Source organism: Suncus etruscus, chromosome 16 (assembly GCF_024139225.1).
Source record: "Suncus etruscus isolate mSunEtr1 chromosome 16, mSunEtr1.pri.cur, whole genome shotgun sequence".
NCBI lineage: Eukaryota > Metazoa > Chordata > Mammalia > Eulipotyphla > Soricidae > Suncus > Suncus etruscus.
Window position 1 is genome coordinate 36,247,796 of NC_064863.1, and position 7,424 is coordinate 36,255,219.

General features: G+C 39.1%; 1 pseudogene; it reads left to right on the forward strand.

The window, feature by feature from the left end:
• Positions 1 to 367: 367 nt before the first annotated feature.
• Positions 368 to 1,037, forward strand: LOC126032486 (60S ribosomal protein L10a-like; annotated as a pseudogene).
• The last annotated feature ends 6,387 nt before the right edge of the window (positions 1,038 to 7,424 follow it).

Below are 7,424 nucleotides of genomic sequence, written 5' to 3' on the forward strand. Positions count from 1 at the left end.
TATTATAGGCTGGTGGAAAAAAAATCATCTGGCTCTTGCTCTTTCATATCCTCCATGGTGGTTGGGAAGGGGAATGAATGGTTAAAGAGTAAGTAGCACAGGTCCCGGAGAGATAGCACAGCGGCGTTTGCCTCGCAAGCAGCCGATCCAGGACCTAAGGTGGTTGGTTCGAATCCCTGTGTTCCATATGGTCACCTGTGCCTGCCAGGAGCTATTTCTGAGCAGACATCCAGGAGTAACTCCTGAGCACCGCCGGGTGTGGCCCAAAAACAAAACAAAACAAAACAAAACAAAACAAAACAAAAACAAAAAGAAAGAATAAGTAGCACAGTAGCACACTTTTCTGGTAACCATAGTGCAAAGCATCATGAGTGGCAAAGTATTCTGCAACACCCTGCAGGAGGCAGTGTGGACATCCTGCATGGGAACTAGCATAAACACTGGAAGTTCCTGGACATGGTGGAGCTGCATATCAGCCTGAAGAACTATGACCTGCAAAGGACAAGTTCTTGGGCACCTTCAGGCTCAAATTCATTCTTTGTCTCATATTTTCCATGTGTTTTGGGGGGAACAGTAGCATTGTTATGAGGCCAATTGCCATGAAGCCAAGGCTATAGATATCCCCCACATGGACACTGAGGCACTGAAGAAACTCAACAAGAATAAGAAGCTAGTGAAGATGCGGCCAAGAAGTATGATGCCTTTTTGGCCTTAGTCTCTAATAAAGCAGATCCTCAGAACCCTGGGCCTTGGTCAGAACAAGGCTGGAAGTTTTCTTCTCTGATGACACACAGTGAAACAAGGTAGCCAAACAAGGTTACTTCACTTAATGAAGTGAAGTCCACAATTAAGTTCCAATGAAGAAGGTTTTGTGTCTGACAGTGGCTCTCAGGATTGTGAAGGTCACAGATGATGAGCTTGTGTACAACATCCTCTGGGCCGTCAATTTCTTGGTGTCATTGCTCAAGAAGAATTAGCAGAATGTCAGGGCTTTATAGTTCAAGAGCACCATGGGCAACTCCCAGCGTCTATACTAAGGCACAATGAAATAAACCCTGTATGACATGTCAAAAATAAATAAATAAAAGGAATAAATAACACGAATAATTAAAATCTTTTGGTAAATGTTATGGAAGGGAATGACATGATATTGAGAACAGACCTCTCCAGGGCCTGGAATTTATTTTAAGTGAGTGAGTTGAGGTCTTGCAGGTTCATAGAAGACTTTGATCACTCTGTGTGTGTGTGTGTGTGTGTGTGTGCGCGCGCGCGCACGCGCGTGTGTGAGTGTGTGTGTGTGTGTATGTGTTGTTAATTTGCAGAGTTCTGTACAACTTCACACAACTTGCCTCTTGTGGAGAGCTACCATCTTGAATCACCTTAACAATTCATGTGTTCTATCTGGGTGATCCCATTTCAAATAGACTGAATGTCGAGGAGTAGAGGAAATAATTCTGCTGTTATGACTTCCCTGTAGTTTAAATTCTTTGAGTGACTTGTTAAGGTTTTCTTCTGTGTTCTTGAAGGCTGTTGCTTTTCTTGTTTCTGCCTTGACCTATCTGCTTACCTTTCTTGACAAGGTCTGAATTTCAGGCTCATCCCTGGAGATATGAGGCTATGCATGGTAGCCCAGATCCAGGCCTGGAATCAGAAGCCTACTGTTTGTTCCATTCCCAGCGCAAACCCTTCGTAGCTTTCCTCAGCTGGTATATTCTTGCAAATTAATGATACATACACATTCCTTAGTAATTTATGGAGTAGACCCAGAGATGTCAACTCACTTGGCAAAGACTATAACTTCTAGAGATAACAGTCTATCCTGTGACTCCTTAAACCATGCTCCTTTTCTTTATAAACATTGAAGTTTTTAAACATTAATATTTTTACTTAAACATTATGGTTACAAAGTTATTTCTAATGTATAATAATATCTAATAATATCTTTTCAATTTTTATTAAAAACTAAAATGTGTATGCTTCAAAAATAATTTCAGGCCCTAGGAAAAAATAGAAAATTTCCTCATTCATTTTTCAAAGTTAATGTAATCTGATAATTATATATTGATTTTACTTATAATTATGGATTCCTAAAGCCTAACTAAACCATTAGTTTGCCAAATCTAGTCTTATATGAAATTAATAATGCACCAGGACTAAATAGTATTTATTTCTATGATATGAAGAAATTTTCAGTAAATCTATATCATAGTTCTTCAAATAAAAATAACCCTAAAAGTATAATATGAACCAAAATATTAAGTACTTAATATAACTTCAGAAATTTATATAGCTGTTCCTGACAAAGCTAGATAGTAATGTTATAAATAGTCATTTCTCACAAAGTGGTAAGTTAGGTAGTAATGTGTGAAATTTTTTTGCTTTTTTGTTTTGGTTTTTGGGTCACATCTGGCAGCACTCAGGGGTTACTCCTGGCTCTACGCTCAGAAATCACTCCTGGCAGACACAGGGGACAATATGGGATACCGGGATTTGAACCACTGTCCTTCTGCATGCAAGGCAAATACCCTACCTCCTTGCTATCTCTCTGGCCCCTGTGGGAATTTTTCTTAAAAATGAAAATATAAAATATTTTTAGAAAAAACAAAGTTTGATGATTTAGCTATTTTATGGAAAAGGTGGGAGCCCCTACCTAAAAGATAACAAAGGGGTGATAGATTTTTTGCATAGGCACAGCAAAAGTTGGGAAAATAGAAAGAAAAAAAAAGAACCTTTGATCTAAAAACAGAGTGTTCCTACTCATGAAGCATCCTGCCACCAGACCAACTACAGGCTCTGGACATATTAGGTTGTCTAATCCCAAAATTTTTCTTCGTAGTCCCAGGAAATGTTCTCCTCAATCATGGTTGTTTCAGTTAGCCTTCTTGGTTTTTGCACAGTTCCTATGTCCAAGTCAGGGTGTCATTAAGCATTTTCTAGTTTCACCTCACGATTAGGTGGTGAGGCAGGGAAACCTGCCCTGAAAGCAAATTGTTGCTGTTTCCAAGTCATCAAGGTGTCATATGAGTCCACCCTAAAGCAAATCAGTGCCAGGGCAGCATTAGGGAATTCCCCTGTAAGAGTTGGATTTCTGGTGCTGGTGCAAAAACCATATTCATAGATAAGAACTTCTTTCTCTATGTAAGATTTCCTCATTTTAATGTACCTATGCAAAAGTGAACAATGCTGCAGGATACGTACTACTGGTGTATATGGGGGTAAAAAGAACACACTAGACAATCCCTATAACCTGTTCTAACATGAAGTCAGAACCCAAGAGAAACTTATCTACTAGAATTTCTTATTACACAAATCCAAAAAATGGGCTGGGGAAAACTACAGCTACATAAGGAAACACACAATAAGAATTATACCTATTATGGAAATAAACCCAAAGAAATATACAAAGGTATATACATATCTCATTTAAGTCTCTTGAAATAGTTTGAGGAGTGGGGAATAAAATTTGGAGCACAGCTTGGGCCTGTGACTTGGTCTTGTGGAGTCTGAAAAACTACTCATAATAGTTATGGTCAGGAAATGCCCTTGAGACGAGGGTCTCTCAAAAGCTGAATCTGGTAGCAAGTAGAAGTCCACAGCAAAGGGATGTAGGGGAAAAGGGGCTGCTGAGAGCAAATCAGCAGCTGCAGTGATGGCAGCTTCTTCTAGGGTTGAGGCAAGACAGGCTAGGAGGCTGTCTTTTTGCTTGTGGAGCCTGCTAACAGTGGGTTGAAGTGCAGGGAATGTTCTGATATACGAGGAATTAAGAACTGAGGGTAAAAAGGCTTAAATAGAGAGAAATAACAATCTGGAGTGAGACAGTGAAATAATAGAAAAGGACTTGTAAAGTGGTAAGAAGGGGAGGGTAAAAGGAAGGATTATATATAACAGGGAGAAAGACTATAACATATACATATGTAGAATACAGACAGACATTAGACAGACATAGATGTGGCCACTATCCACACACATAGACAACGAAGATAGTTCCATAGGTTGCCTTTGAAAAACTGACCCAGATGGAATGGGTCAGAGCATTTAAAAAATATAAGACCTGCATGTCAGGTGGAAAGGTTTAAAAATACATTTTGAAGAAAACATTCCATATATAATAACAACAATGCATTTAAATAAGTAGGAATAATTTTATAAGATTTGTATTCCCTAAAATATTTTAAGGAATAGTATTTTGTAAATGGATAAAAATACAAGGATATATTTGGAAGAGTTAAACCTGCAAATTTAAAGAATAAATACATACTTATATCTTTATTCAAAATCTGAGGGTTATTCAAAATGAAATTATTTCACCTTCAATGGGAAGAGTAAGTTTTAATTTTTTTTCTGGGCCACACTCAAGGAGTGCTCAGTCTCTACTCTTGACTTGTTTAAGGGTTGTTCCCAGCAGTTTTCAAGGGACCATCTGGTGCTCAGAATTTAACTCAGGCCTCTCACATACAAAGCATGTATGAGCTATCTCCATATGTGAGCTATCTCCATAATCCCAATAAAAGTATTCCTAAAGTAGTTAAGCAAATAATTCAATAATTCAGGGCCTGGAAAAGAGTGTAATATCTTAGACCACCAGCCCAGTGAATAGCAAGTCATGAGTTCAATTCCCTGATGTCTCACATATGCCAAACACTATCCTAGCAACTCTTCAATCTGTGATTCCTAGCACTAGAAACAATTTTCCAGACACATCATAGCCAGGTTATTGTGAGCACTGAATATAAGGCATGTCTCCCAATGAGCACCACAACTGAACAAAAAGTAATGTGTAAGCACTAGGGCCAGGAAATTGCAACTGTTGACAAGCTCACGTGATCCTGCAGTGACCCTGGAAAGCACACAATTGTCTAAGTCTCAGCTCAGAATGTAACTCGCAGAGGCACATGGATAGGCATCACTACCAAACAAGTCATACCCCAATGAGAATTGCACCCAAGCATATAAGCACAATAACCTGATGTTCCAAGCCCTGATGAGCATGACAGCAAACCGTGTCTGAGCACCAGAGTCTGGCATGTGCACAAATTTCAATCCTTGCAGCATTAACAACATTAACAATGGGGGCCGGGAAGGTGGCGCTAGAGGTAAGGTGTCTGCCTTGCAAGTGCTAGCCAAGGATCAGGACCACAGTTCGATCCCCTGGCATCCCATATGGTCCCCCAAGCCAGGGACGATTTCTGAGCGCATAGCCAGGAGTAACCCCTGAGCGTCAAATGGGTGTGGCCCTGTGGGAGACCGAGCACCCCACATATCAAAAGAACTCTGGATGAATTTTCCACCGCCTACCTGATTCAAGCCATAAAGTTTGCATAGCCCCGAGCCAACTGGAAACTCTGCAAATAAATTTAGCCCAGCACACAGAATCTGGCTTAACCAGATTCCTTAACCTTTCCATGGAACCTGTTTTTGTAACTGCTCTCAAGCATGTAGTTATAGATAGGTTTTTGTAAAGTTTAAATTATGATCCTTATTGCTTGCACTAAAGAAAGATTTAAATGGAAAATAGGCTAAACAAAAAATTGTATTTGCGTAAATATCAATTAGCTATTTGTTTAAGGATTTGCTTCCCCTCCCCCCATCCTGCCAGGTTCCTCTTTATCCTTCCCGCCATCAAAATGTGTTTATGCTCCCATTGGTTAAAATTGTTGTACTTGTACAAATCTGATTGGTCTATGTTTCAATCCTATGTTACTACTCCTCCCACTGAAGCAGGGCATAAAAACCCTGTTCTCCCCTCAATAAACCTCTTGACTGGCATACACCTTGAGCGTTTTACTAACTTCTGCAGCTTAATTTTTTAGGTGTTCACAAAAGAGCTTAACACTCGCAAATTATTTGTAGCTGCCTTCTGCCTTCTGTCCTGGTTGAGAGAAAGCTGCTGGCCGGAATTCTCTCCCAGTAAAGGGCAGGAGCAGAGGCAGTTATATGGCCCAAAAACAAAAACAAAACAAATAAAAACAACATTAACAATGAAAGGAAGAGGAAGGGAAGTGGGAAGGGAGTAATATTAAAGTAAAAATAGTAGAACTTAGGGCTGGAGAGATAGTAAAGTGGGTATAATCCTTGTCTTATACACAACTGACCTAGGCTCGATGTCCAGTATCCATATATCCCCCTGAACCTCTCCAGGAGTGATTCCTGAGCACAGAACCTGGCCTAACCTCTGAGCATCTCCAGGAGTGGCCCCAAACTGAACAAAAATAATAGAACTAACTTTAGAGCATCTGTAATCAAAATTGGTTATCAGCATAAAATAGATTAGATAAACCAAATGAATCAGATATGTAATCAGTGAAGCAAAGTAGAAGAAACCCCAGAAAAGGACCAAGGTACTTATGAGACCTTATTATAAAATCGAGAATGGCTGTGAGACCTATATTAAAAGGGTGGTTTGTTTAAAAAAAGTCAGAATTGGCTGCACATGTAAAAGGAAATAAAATTTATACTCCTTACCCTGTCATACAAAAAATACAGATGGATTAAAGAAAGTAATATGTCAATACCTGTTAGAATGAATAATATGTTTAGGCTCTGACCTTGAGAAGTGAGATTTTAGCCAATAGAAATAAAACATTGGTGTGTAAGGGCATGTGTGCTAATATTTACTACAGCATTGCTTTTATTGGCAAACAGACTAGAACATGAGAAACAATCTCACTCTTCATCAACAGAACTATTGAATAAGAGGTTCCATATATTGGAATTTCATGCACTCATTTAAAGGAGTGAGTCCCATCTCAGTGTGTTGGTTGGATTGATGTCTTTAATGTAATCAAAAGGAAAAAAGCAGGCCACAAAATTCTGAGGAGTGTGATCCAATTCTTGTATCGACATTTTATATACATAGAAAAAGGATTGAAAGTGTACAGTTGGCTGTTTGTACTGGATATTCCTGGGCAGAGGGTGAGTGTGGAGGGAATAAAAATGCTTAAGGGTTTCTTTTCTGATGCTGACTATATTAATGGTTACAGCATGGACATAGTGGACATACTCTTTCTCCTAGTCCTAAAAATGTTCAAACTAACACATACAAGTGGGCACAAGGTGCTTTGTCTGAATGCCATTGTACCTGTGTCTAATTTTATTTATTTTTGCACATAAATAGAAAATAAGATGATGTTAAATGGTTCTCCTCTAAATAGATGATATTTTTTCTGAATATATTATAGGAAGTAAGACTTCCCAAAGGATCTCAAGTACTTAAACATCAGACTCTAACTATCAGTGTTTCTTAAAATAATGGCAGATGTGAGCAACTTAAAGATTAAAAAGCCCTTTGAGGGTTGAAAAAATTCCTCCAAGAGTACATGCCTGGCACACTCTGACCTCCAGGTTTGATCCCTTATAATGGCTCCCCAGAAACTCTGAGTTCCAGCCCCATTTCAGAGTGCTAGTGTAGAATCATGTATCCTGCA